The sequence below is a fragment of the Ranitomeya imitator genome, chromosome 3, assembly GCF_032444005.1.
Source record: "Ranitomeya imitator isolate aRanImi1 chromosome 3, aRanImi1.pri, whole genome shotgun sequence".
Lineage (NCBI taxonomy): Eukaryota > Metazoa > Chordata > Amphibia > Anura > Dendrobatidae > Ranitomeya > Ranitomeya imitator.
In genome coordinates, this window is record NC_091284.1 from 818,280,663 (window position 1) to 818,294,762 (window position 14,100).

Here is a 14,100-nt window from a genome sequence, read left to right on the forward strand (position 1 = left end):
CAGGGCCTGTGATGACGTCGCGGTCACATGACCATGACATCATGGCAGGTCCTTCTCGCATACCATCCTTGCCACTGGAACCTGCCGCTTGCATGGAGCGGTCACCGGAGCTTCGCGAGGAACGGGAAAGGCAGCGGAAGGTGAGTATATAATGATTTTTTATTTTATTATTTTTAACATTAGATCTTTTTACTATTGATGCTGCATAGGCAGCATGAACAGTAAAAATTTGGTCACACAGGGTTAATAGCAGCGTTAATGGAGTGTGTTACACCGCGGCATAACGCGGTTCGTTAGCGCTGCCATTAACCCTGTGTGAGCGCTGACTGGAGGGAAGTATGGAGCGGGCACTGATTGCGGGGAGAAAGGAGCCATCATTTTGGCGCCGGAGTGTGCCCGTCGCTGATTGGTTGTGGCTGTTTTGCCGCGACCAATCAGCAAGTTGGATTTCCGTGACAGACAGAGGCCGCGACCAATGAATGTCCGGGACAGACAGACAGACGGAAGTACCCCTTAGACAATTATATAGTAGATGGAAGGCATACTGAACCAGCATGGCTACCACAGCATCTTGCAGCGGCATGATATTCCATCCGATTTGCGTTTAGTTGGGCCATCATTTATTTTGTCAACAGGACAATGACCCCAAACACACCTCCAGGCTGTGTACAAGAAGGAGAGTGATGGGGTGCTACGCCAGATGACCTGGCCTCCACAGTCACCAGACCCGAGATGGTTTGGGGTGAGCTGGACCGCAGAGTGAAGGAAAAAGGGCCAACAAGTGCTAAGCATCTCTGGGAACTCCTTCAAGATTGTTGGAAGACCATTCCCGGTGACTACCGCATGAAGCTCATCAAGAGAATGCCAAGAGTGTCCAAAGCAGTCATCAAAGCAAAAGGTGGCTACTTTGAAGAACCTAGAATATAAGACATAATTTCAGTTGTTTCACACTTTTTTGTTAAGTATATAATTCCACATGTGTTAATTCATAGTTTTGATGCCTTCAGTGTGAATGTACAGTTTTCATAGTCATGAAAATACAGAAAAATCTTTAAATGAGAAGGTGTGTCCAAACTTTTGGTCTGTACTGTAGTTTATAAATGAAGATCTTTATTAAGGGCAAAAGAAATCCAAACCTACAGGGTCCTGTGTGATAGTGATTGCCCTCCTTAAAACATGAATTGACTGTAGTTTATCACCTCTTTGGGAAGCTGAGTTCACATTCATTAGGCACACGCAGGCCTGATTACTGCCACATTTGGTCTCAATCAAGACATCATTTCAATAGAACCTGCCTGACAAAGTGAAGTAGACCAAAGATCCTCAAAAGCCAGATATCATGCCCTAATCCAATCAAATTCTGAAACAAAGTAATTGAGATATATTGAATCAGGAAGGGGGCAAACACTTTTTCACACACCTGGACATGTAATTTGTTCACAGTACATATTTAATAAAGTTAGTTTTATTCACCAAAAACGTTTTTGCACTTACACATTGCTTTCTATGGTGAAAAAAAAGCTGCAAAAAAAAAAAAAAAAACATTTAAAGTGATCCGCTGCAAATTTAAAAAAAACACATTTTTTCATGTCACAAAAAAGCACAATGGGCCTGAGATTTCTGAAAACTCATGGTTTTTGTTGCTACTGTAAAAAAGCAGCTGTTTGCATAAAAAGATGCAGTGTGTGAACATGACCTTTTATTGTTTCTTGTTTTCTTGAGCATTTTTCGCATTATTATTTGCGGCTTATTCTTCCCTGTAAGTTTTGCACCAGTTTATTTTTTCCTCTACGTCTTTGCCTATGTAGATGTTTTAGACAGAGTCCCGAAATTTGACTTATTCCATTTTTTTTTTTAATACATCTCACTCTAGCCTTTGCCTGGTGCATGGTTTTTGGCAACGCAGTTTTTATTACTGTAATGTCCAATGTTTTTTAAAGCTAAATATTCACAAAAAATGGTTGCAGACAAAAAAACATTAAAATTACATTTTTTATTTTGCACCAAATTAAAAGAACTGTGTACATCGTTCTTAAGAATTTAGTGCACAAAAAAAAAGCACAGAATGCATCAAGACTGAAGAAGAAAAAAAAAAAAAAAAAAGTGACCTAGGGGAAAAAAATTGCACATGATGCACCGTAGGCTTTTGGGGTTTCTTTTGTTCTGAACTCCTTGAGAAACAGGAGGCAAACGTTCCTTAAACTAAGACCTAAAGTTCAATTGGGCAACCAGAGACCAAAACATGATAACTTGAATGTTTTCTTCAGTCTTTTAAGACAGGCACAAAATCTATAGTTTACAGATTTCGCCAGAAGTTGCATGTTTTGGACATGTTGTTGCCTAATGAAGCCTTTTCCTCCATCAGCGGACATCTAAATCCTTTGTTTTCTATAAGTGCAGACGGAAGCTCCTGATAAAGTCAAGATCAGGCTAGGCTTAAGTTTCATCTGTTAGCGGATCCTTATAGTATTTAATGGCCGAGTCTGACCCGAAAACTAGACGTTCTCAAAGACCGGACATACGGATCCATGTTCCACATCAGTGTGCTGTCCGAGGAAAAAAAAAACGAATGTGTACAATGAATGTGAGAAAGCAGCCTAAAGTGCCAGATACGCAATACATAGCTGTCGGCCGAATGATGGTTCTGCCAATCGTTCAGCTGGCAGCCATCTCACCTGACTCCTCCATGCATGGAAGCATTTGTTTTGCCAAGCACTCCTGTGTTCTCTTTGAGAAAGACGCTGCCAAACTCCTCTGGTGACTGCTTTTCTCTAAAAGAAGAAAAATATTAACTGTGCGAAATCGGATGTGTCTGATCCTTATCTTGCACCAACATCATGCGTGTGTGTGTATGCGTGTGTGTGTATGCGTGTGTGTGTATGCGTGTGTGTGTATGCGTGTGTGTGTATGTGTGTGTGTATGCGTGTGTGTATGCGTGCGTGCGTGTATATGCGTGCGTGTATATGCGTGCGTGTGTGTGTGTATGCGTGTGTATGCGTGTGTGTATGCGTGTGTGTGTATGCGTGTGCGTGTGTATGCGTGTGTGTATGCGTGTGTGTGGATGCGTGCGTGTGTGTATGTGTGTGTATGCATGTGTGTGTGCGTGTGTATGCGTGTGCGTGTGTATGCGTGCGTGTGTATGCGTGTGTGTGTATGCGTGCGTGTGTATATGCGTGCGTGTGTGTATGCGTGTGTGTGCGTGCGTGTATATGCGTGTGCGTGCGTGTATATGCGTGCGTGTGTGGATGTGTGTGTGGATGCGTGCGTGTGTGTGGATGCGTGCGTGTGTATGCGCGTGTGTGTGCGCGTGTGTGTATGCGTGTGTGTATGCGTGTGTATGCGTGCGTGTATATGCGTGCGTGTATATGCGTGTGTGTATGCGTGCGTGTGTGTATGCATGCGTGTGTATATGTGTGTGTATGCGCGTGTGTGTGTGTATGCGTGTGCGTGTATGCGTGTGCGTGTATGCGTGTGTGTGTATGCGTGCGTGTATATGCGTGCGTGTATATGCGTGCGTGTATATGCGTGCGTGTATATGCGTGCGTGTATATGCGTGTGTGTATGCGTGCGTGTGTGTATGCATGCGTGTGTATATGTGTGTGTGTATGCGCGTGTGTGTGTATGTGTGTGTGCGCGCACGCGCGTGTGGATTGTGGAAGGGGAAGTTTGAAGAGGGGGGGGAAGTCGGGACGCCCCAATACATAAGGACCTGTCAATTGATTTTCACCCCATACACATTAGACCTTGTTCACATGGAGTTTTTTTTTAGACTTTCCAAAACTGCAAGGATTTCAAGCAGGAACTAATACAGAAAAATTAAGTTTTTGAGGATTATTTTAGAGCAGATTTAAAAAAAAAAATAAATAAATAAAAAAAAACATTGAGGCAACATGAGAATTCTTTGAGTAGTCATACAAAATAGAAATAACTACGGTACTAAAAAAAAGACCATTCCTTTTTATGTAAACCCATGATCTTTAAAAAAACAAACACAAAAAACCCAATAGAATCTAACAAGACTTGACTGATTTAAAGACAATCCGACGTTTGCTAATTATCCTCTTTCCCCACAATTATCCAAATATAAAACCCAACATTTACAGACAAAAAAAAAAAAGTAAAAACAAAACAAGGAAAAAAAAGCTAACAAATTAATCGAGGTTAAATAAAAAAAAAATTCCAAAGCTAATTATTCCCTGCAGTAATCTATGAAATTAGTCTTAAAATCCAACAGCAATTAAAAAAAAAAAGTAGTAAAAAAAGATTAAACATCAATAACAAAAGAGAAAATGTTAGAACGCTGAATTTCACAGATTTTGCACGGAGTCTGCTCCAAATTACAATCCAGTATGTGTTAATAAGTTTTTTTTTTTTTTTTTTTTTTTTTTTTAAAGTCACGTGGTTGGGAAAAAAACCTGCACAGAATTGACAGCAAGTTCCATTACTTTTAGATTTATACAAATTTTTGCATAAAAAAAATTCTACATGTAATACAGACAAATTTTTGCTATATATTTTTTTTTTAGCCTTTTAGTATGATGATGATGATAAAAAGGGGCTGTCCGGGGCTTTTACATTGATGACCTACCATTAGGGGCAGTGTGGCCGTTTAAAATGGACTGCAGTGCTCAGGACTGGCCGGCGGCTCTCCCCGTTCCGAGTGTGACTGCTGTATAAAAATATATGAAGCGATCACTCTTGGGTCAGGAGAGCCGCCGTCCAGTCTGTGCATTTAGATCCGATATGGCCGTCTAACTGCACCCTTAAGATAATTTATCTTGAGAAGGATGAATCCATATATAGCCAAACAAGTTTCTCAAAAATTTCCCCCAAATTTTGGCTTCTAGTAGACCAGCTCTTTTCCATCGGTCCTCATATATTCCATCATTCAGGGCAGGGCAGCACTAGACTTCACCAAGCTTGGACTGTCCCACGGGTGAATCAGTGAGTCCTCCGGTGGGCCTCACTGCATGAGTTCGCCATACATCCTCCTATATGAGCACTACTTGACTTAATGCGCTTGATTCACTAAGTACAGACTAAGGCGGCATCTCATTATTTATGTAACAAACTACGTAGTTCATTATTCTCTAAATTTGTGAATGAGTGGGCCCACCAGTTACTGGTGATCCCTCGGCATCCCAGTCCGACACTGGACTTCACATAGCCATTTCGGAGGGGGCAACAGTGATGGAAGCCGTTTCCTCCCATGATCGTATGAGGCAAATCATTAACGTCTATACTGAAAGGACTGAAAATCACCAGGGAGGACTGGGGAGCGTGGAACTTTGGTGGTGGCCTAAGGACAGTGCGTTTTTAATTTTTTATTGCCCAAAATAAATATTACTCATTTCTAGTTATCAATCTTGGACATTCTACACCCCCACGCTCAGCTGTTACCTGATGCTGCATCTGCCAGGAGGATACAAGTGTACAGTGCTGGAACAGCACAAGCTCCATACACCGCCTAGTGGCTGTTTTCGGATACTACAGCTCAGATGTAATTTGCTTCAATGGGATCTGAGCTGCAGTGCCCCAAAACAGGTATGTTGTCTTCTGGCTATCAGCTATCAGACAACCTTTAGAATGCTGTCATGTAACAGAATTTCCAAAAACAGAATTATTTAGAAATAAATCAAATGTAATAAAATGTAATCACACAAGTCAAAATATTTAGCCTCAAATTATTATTATTTTTTTTTTTAATATTCAAGACCCTCACAAATCTGCCATCCGAGACCCCTACTTATCGTTCCCGCTTTATGCTGCCAGGACTTTTGCCTTTTAGCTATTGAATTGAATTTTTAATATGTCGCATTTGCAATGGAAACATGTAATCAAAGCAGAATGCAACAAAGAGAAGGTTGATCAAACGGAAAAAAGCATTAGCCGAGTTCAGACCCTCATCTTCTAAACCTTTCACATCAGTAGGTAAATGGGGCTGATAACCCGCAAGCAACAATGTCATTTCCACATATTTTATATTTCCACTTACTGATTTTGCGGCTTTTTTTTTTTTTTTTTTTTTGCAGTTTGTAAAAAAAAAATAAAATAAAATATTTTTTTTTTTTTTTTTTTTTTACCTACTCCTTTCATCTGGTCAGGTTAATGGGGATTGATTTGGTTCCGGATAATCTTCTTGACACTAAAAGGTGGTTTACATCAAAGCTTGGAGAGTGCATTTTGTTAATGAAGTCCCATTTGTCATTAACATTCCTCGGGCCGCTGTGCGGGAGAACTGTTACTTTGTATCCAAAACCTCTTACAGAGTGAAGAAAAAAAGGGAAAACAATAAAAAAAAAAAAAGAACTAAGGAACTAATTGCTTTTCATTTTTAATTTCTAAAATCCTCTTTAATCAGCGCTTTTGTTACTCCGCGCTTTTTTTTTTTTTTCCTGTACATTTGGATTTTACTTATGAGGAATATTACCATCTCTACAAGATATTGCGAGGTTTATGGAATCTTCTTTGTAGCCAATTTAGAGCACAGTTTGCCAGCATTGAATGGTTCTTCTTCCAAGGACAGATTTGTTAACAGCTCTGGGGCTTTTGGGTCAATGGACTCCCATCTGTACATGTGTTATGTGCTCACTGTTATTAACAATAATTCTTAATATGAATTTTATAGGGAAGATTTTAATGGATGGAAACCTGTTTTGTTAAAAATTATTTACAGAAGGCCTTCTTATTCACACTGAGTACAACTACTATAATAATTTCCCCTACTATACAACTGCCCACTATATACAAGAATATAACTACTATAATACTGCTTCTATGTACAAAAATATAACTACTATAATACTGCTCCTATGTACAAGAATATAACTACTATAATACTGCTCCTATGTACAGGAATATAATTACTATAATACTGCCCCTATGTACAAGAATATAACTACTATAATACTGCACCCTATCTACAAGAATATAACTACTATAATAATGCCCCCTATGTACAAGAATATAACTACTATAATACTGCCCTCTATATACAAGAATATAATTACTATAATACTGCCCCTATGTACAAGAATATAACTACTATAATACTGCTCCTATGTACAAGAATATAACTACTATAATACTGCTATGTACAAGAATATAACTACTATAATACTGCTATGTACAAGAATATAACTACTATAATACTGCTATGTACAAGAATATAACTACTATAATACTGCTCCTATGTACAAGAATATAACTACTATAATACTGCTATGTACAAGAATATAACTACTATAATACTGCTATGTACAAGAATATAACTACTATAATACTGCTATGTACAAGAATATAACTACTATAATACTGCTATGTACAAGAATATAACTACTATAATAATGCCCCCAATGTACAAGAATATAACTACTATAATACTGCCCCTATGTACAAGAATATAACTACTATAATACTGCTCCTATATACAAGAATATAACTACTATAATGCTCCCCCTATGTACAAGAATATAACCACTATAATACTGCTCCTATGTACAAGAATATAACTACTATAATACTGCTCCTATGTACAAGAATATAACTACTATAATATTGCCCCCTATGCACAAGAATATAACTACTATAATACTGCTCCTATGTACAAGAATATAACTACTATAATACTGCCCCTATGTACAAGAATATAACTACTATAATACTGCCCCTATGTACAGGAATATAACTACTATAATACTGCTCCTATGTACAAGAATATAACCACTATAATACTGCTCCTATGTACAAGAATATAACCACTATAATACTGCTCCTATGTACAAGAATATAACTACTATAATACTGCTCCTATGTACAAGAATATAACTACTATAATACTGCCCCTATGTACAAGAATATAACTACTATAATACTGCCCCCTATGCACAAGAATATAACTACTATAATACTGCTCCTATGTACAAGAATATAACTACTATAATACTGCCCCTATGTACAAGAATATAACTACTATAATACTGCCCCTATGTACAGGAATATAACTACTATAATACTGCTCCTATGTACAAGAATATAACAACTATAATACTGCCCCATGTACAAGAATATAACTACTATAATACTGCCCCTATGTACAAGAATATAACTACTATAATACTGCCCCTATGTACAAGAATATAACTGCTATAATACTGCTCCTATGTACAAGAATATAACTACTATAATACTGCTCCTATGTACAAGAATATAACAACTATAATACTGCCCCATGTACAAGAATATAACTACTATAATACTGCCCCTATGTACAAGAATATAACTGCTATAATACTGCCCCCTATGTTGAAGACTATAAATACTATAAATCGACCCCCCTCACCCAGTAAATATTAATTTATTGTCACAACTTTCTGTAATATTTTATTGCAGAAAATCCCTTTTTTCACACTGGATGCAGGAAATCTTGGTAAATAATTCCGCAGGTGAAGGGCACATTTTCCACCTTTTCATATGTAGACTGCATTTTAAAATGGTCCTCCAGAGAGTTCCTTGCTGTCTGAATTCTTTTTCTGCAGATAAGAAAGTCAAACCTTGGCCTTTTTTATACCTGTTATGTAAATGTCCTCCAAGCCCAGAATTCCCCTGGGCCGTGGAATGTAAAACAGTGATTGACTTCCATTGTAGAAATATCACATTTCCATGTCTGTGCTCAGCTGAACTTTTTTTTATACAGACAGGTTATTCTTAATTATTTCATACATCAGAGCCTTAAGAGTATATTTCTTCCTGATGACAAGAAGAAGCGATTTTGACAGCTGGTGCTTTCACATGGATGGTCTCCGCGGTAGAGTAGAGTGGTCCTATTGTAGAATTGCTATTTTTGCACTGTTACTAATTCCATCAGATGACGCCAAGTTCAAAATTGAGAGGAGCCCTTCACTGAGAAGATGAGGCTGCTAAGTATCATTTGGCCCCAAAGGCATCCCCTCTCAGTCAAGTTGGAAGCCTTTTGGGACTAGGTTGACCTTGAACGGTGTACAGTTTTCACCCGAGGTCTAAACCTCTGTTAACAGTGGTGTTTATAATAGAAACCACTCTCGGTAAAACTCCTAATTGGGGACTGTAGCACCAACGTAAACAGAACCTAATGTTTGATGCAGGCTCCCGTCCCCTTCTTACACCTTCTCAGCCATTCAAGCAAATATGCAAGACAAAACGTAACCCTACCAGAAACACTCAAGAAATGGAAATAGCCGTGCAACTATGTTTTACGGCAAGGTGATATCTTTTCTAGTCCTTTAGTTGGAACGCCATGGTGGTTCAATTGGTGCCCAACCAGTTTGACTTCAATTATAAGATGCTTTATATTGGTGATGGCCATTTTTTATTTTTTTTTAACCTTTCGGTTTGGTATAGGTTGGTGGAGTATACACTATAACTTGACCAATTGTATCTCGGGCTGTGCTGTAAACAGAGTTAGCAGTCGGCCGAGACAGTTTGGTGAATAAGACCCGAGTAGAGATGAGCCAAGCAATTTGCAGGACCCTGCTCCCATGGCTGTCAGTGGTGTCTGGTCGCTGTACAGGAGTTCTGGTGGCTTCCTCAGGGTCTCTACTTATTTGTAGGCCCAGTGCAATGCCATCATTGTGACTTGCACACACAACATCATGCTCTGCCTACAAATCAGAAGAGGCACCGTGGAGTCTGACAGGTAGATGGCAATCCGTAAGGCTTCCATCCAGACTTATGATGTGGCCTCTGGACTAAGGAACTGCTAATCAATTTGCTCCTCTTGGTGTGCTGGCCTTCAATAGTCAAGACTTCTACGGACCTTGTGTATTTGTTTGAAGTGCTAGGTAGCTTTGGAAAGCTGCATGGAATAATAAGTGGCCAGATGGTCTTGGATTCTTTCTGCTTAAGAAGAATGAAGTTAGTTGAGACTAGTTGTGTTGGAGTTAAACTTCTTCATGTTATGGTCTATTCAACGACTAAGACGATAATCCCTTAAGTCAATTCCCGGTGACTTAGTATCATTGGATTGATGATTCCTTTCTATTAAACTGCCAAGTAGTTGAGTACTTGCACTCTGTGTTCATTTGGTGGTATGTCATGTCATCGATGGTGGGACGTGTGGGAAGAGCTTCCATAGTCCTGTATCAGTGGATAGTCTTCATCTCAAAACGAGGCAAGCAAGGTTGTGTTTCTTAATAGTATTGATTATAAATGGAGTCTTTATGGACCTCTAATATCCAAGGGAACTAGAAGTCTGAAGGCACTCTTATCTGCATTTGTTGTACAGAAAAAAGACTATCATTTCCTGTTACCTGCCAGAATTTTGGAGCAGCTGATCATAGTGTTCTGCAAGTCTAGTCTTCAAGTAATCACTACTTTCTATACATCTCAAGTGTGTAGAACCTTCAGAGACATTTTCCATCGATAAGTGTGAGAGATAGCTGCTGCTGCTCTTATAAAGCTTTCTATTATAGGCTCATGTTTCTTTAACTAAGCCCACTAATCATTGGACCCCTTCGCATATGTTAAGTATTACCTCTCCAAGTTTTCGGATTTGTAGTAAATGCCCTAATAGGGGGGAAGGATCTGTGTTGCTAGTGCCTTGTTTTTCCTCTGTATCGCATCGGAACATGTCTCGGTTGTCCATCACGAACCGCTTTAAAGAGAAGGCGTCTTGTAGTTCTCAAAGAGCCAGATTGAAGGCTTGGATTTCTTAGCTAATATATTCCATATGGAGTGTTCAGCTCTGCTTCAAATTAGTACAAACATCAGGATATGGGGAATAACTGGCGATAAGGATCAGAAGTGGTGGAAGCTGAGGGATCTGTCTGGGTTTCACCTCCTTGGTGCTCCCTGGTTTCTTGGCTGAAGCTCCATTACCTGTAAATGTAGCATGACCTCCATACTGTAAACCATGAGTGATAGTAAACACATTTCCAAAACCCCATTAGGACATTTCGAGGTAGCATATTTTTGTTTGGGACTCTCTTGTTTTGGATTGGACCTTGAGGAAGAGTTCTCGACCCAGAGGACTTTGTGTGTCATAGAGATTTGCTCATGGTGTAGATTGCTTAAACTTTTTGTTGTGACCTTAAAATGACCCATATTAGACATCGTTGAGTTACATTTTCCTCACTCTACCACCTTTTTATGTCAAACAATATAGAAAACAATACCAGGACATAATAATAATAATAATAATAATTTTATTTATATAGCGCCAACATATTCCGCAGCGCTTTACAAATTATAGAGGGGACTTGTACAGACAATAGACATTACAGCATAACAGAAATACAGTTCAAAACAGATACCAGGAGGAGTGAGGGCCCTGCTCGCAAGCTTACAAACTATGGGGAAAAGGGGAGACACGAGAGGTGGATGGTAGCAATTGCTTTAGTTATTCGGACCAGCTATAGTGTAAGGCTCAGGTGTTCATGTAAAGCTGCATGAACCAGTTACCTGCCTAAGTATGTAGCAGTACAGACACAGAGGGCTAATACTGCATAAAGTGTATGAGAACATGATGCGAGGAACTTTTTTTTTTTTTTTTTTTTTTTTATTATAAATAGGCCACACAGGGATCGTTAGGTTAATGCATTGAGGCGGTAGGCCAGTCTGAACAAATGAGTTTTTAGGGCACGCTTAAAACTGTGGGGATTGGGGATTAATCGTATTAACCTAGGTAGTGCATTCCAAAGAATCGGCGCAGCACGTGTAAAGTCTTGGAGACGGGAGTGGGAGGTTCTGATTATTGAGGATGCTAACCTGAGGTCATTAGCGGAGCGGAGGGCACGGGTAGGGTGGTAGACTGATACCAGGGAGGAGATGTAGGGTGGTGCTGAGCCATGGAGTGCTTTGTGGATGAGGGTAGTAGTTTTGTACTGGATTCTGGAGTGGATGGGTAGCCAGTGTAATGACTGGCACAGGGTAGAGGCATCGGTGTAACGGTTGGTGAGGAATATGATCCTGGCTGCAGCATTCAGGACAGATTGGAGCGGGGAGTGTTTTGCAAGAGGGAGACCGATTAGTAGAGAGTTACAATAGTCCAGACGAGAATGAATAAGTGAAACAGTCAGAGTTTTTGCAGAGTCGAAATTAAGAAAAGGGCGAATTCTAGAAATGTTTTTGAGATGCAGGTAAGAAGAGCGAGCCAGTGATCGGATGTAGGGGGTGAATGAAAGGTCAGAATCAAGGATGACCCCAAGGCAGCGGGCATGTTGCTTTGGAGTAATGGTGGAACCGCACACGGAGATGGCAATGTCAGGCAAAGGTAGGTTAGTAGAGGGAGAGAACACGAGGAGTTCAGTTTTTGACAGGTTTAGTTTCAGATAGAGGGAGGACATGATGTTAGAGACAGCGGTAAGACAATCACTGGTGTTTTCTAAAAAGGTCGGTGTGATATCGGGAGCAGAAGTGTATAATTGGGTGTCGTCAGCATAGAGATGGTACTGGAAACCAAATCTACTGATTGTTTGTCCAATAGGGGCAGTATACAACGAGAAGAGTAGGGGGCCTAGGACTGATCCTTGAGGAACCCCAACAGTAAGGGGAAGGTGAGAGGAGGAGGAACCAGCAAAACATACAGTGAAGGATCGGTCAGAGAGATAGGAGGAGAACCAGGAGAGAACGGTGTCCTTGAGGCCGATGGAGCGGAGCATAGTGAGGAGGAGCTGATGATCCACAGTGTCGAATGCTGCAGAGAGATCCAAGAGAATTAGCATGGAGTAGTGACCATCATCGTTCACTACATTTTGGATCCCTCATCACTGTGGCATTTTGGTCGACGTGTCGGAAAATATCATCCTGAGAATATCAAAGACCATAGGTGCCATTCAGCAAGCTAATGGGGCAGCTGTAAAGCCCTAAAAAAGAAGAGAAGGGTCCTTCTGTCTACGATGAGTTTTTCTTAGCCATTGCATGGTTGTGAGAAATTTCTTCTTCGTACAACTCACTTGAACAATGAAGAAGAAAAACGTACAATCTCAATTGATGAGGGATGTAGCGACATTAACCAGCATCAGAAAGTCTGACCAATTTTAGCTTTTTTCCAACTGGGCTTCTTTCGTTCTTTATTGCTTTCTTTCTTTCTCCATAACTTGGGCAAAGAAGCTAGTCTTATTGTCTTGATTGGTGAGGGACACGATAACATGGACCAGTACCAGAAAGGATGACCAATTTAAGTCTCAGCCTATGGGGCTTCTCTTCTTTTCGAACCCATATTTTAGTCCACCTTAACTTGGGCAAAGAAGCAAGACCTCCCATTCTCTCAATTGGGGAGGAATCTTGTGGCATGGACCAGCGCCAGAGAGGGAGATTGTGTCTGTATATTAGGCGCATCTTCTTTTCGACACCATATTTTAGATTACGGTATTTTTCAATGATCTTTAGCTTCAGGACTTTTGTACATTCACTGCCCTTTATGTAAAAAAAAAATTCCATAATCCTTCGACATAGAATATTTTTGCTGCTTACGATTTGCAGCTTGAAGCAGAAAATTCTCAGAATTCCTGTTTTTTTTTTTTCTACTCTGAACCTGATTTCAATTTCACAGCATTTTTTTTTTCTCTAACAATACAAAAACCCATCAGAGAGAAATGTGACAGCTCCAACAACACTTTAGGAATTCATTACATGTGAGACGGCAGGGCGGGTAGGAATATCATGAATGGATATTATGCTGGGGTCAGCGTGGTCAGCTTACCCAATGATCACAATCACATGTACAGACTAAAAAATGCAAGATGGATCAATAAATTAATAGGTGGTGTAACCTTGTAGCCTTTTTTGAAGTGCTTTAATGGAAAACACAAGTTCCTGCCTTTTACTTTTTGCATTTTTCCTGACAACTGCGCCTGACGTCTATTTAACACTGATGGTCTCCGAAATGATAGGATGCAGAATCTTTTTCTATTTTTTCACTCTTCTCGGGGAATTGCTCTCTTGTTGTGTCACAATACTGATAATGAAGCTGCGGCGACGTATTACACTCTCTCAGAAAATCCAGCTTCTTCCTAAAGTGGAGCCTTTTACGTACCAACGAATGACCATGGGGAGGGGCGTTTTATCTAGAACACTTGAAGAAGAATAAAACTTGGACATCTGTCATAATCTACAATTACTAAA

At 39.9% G+C, this 14,100-nt stretch overlaps 1 protein-coding gene across 2 annotated transcripts in view; it reads left to right on the forward strand.

The window, feature by feature from the left end:
• Positions 1 to 14,100, forward strand: part of TENM4 (teneurin transmembrane protein 4) — a 1,627,060-nt gene that overhangs the window by 1,497,925 nt on the left and 115,035 nt on the right. The window lies entirely within an intron of this gene.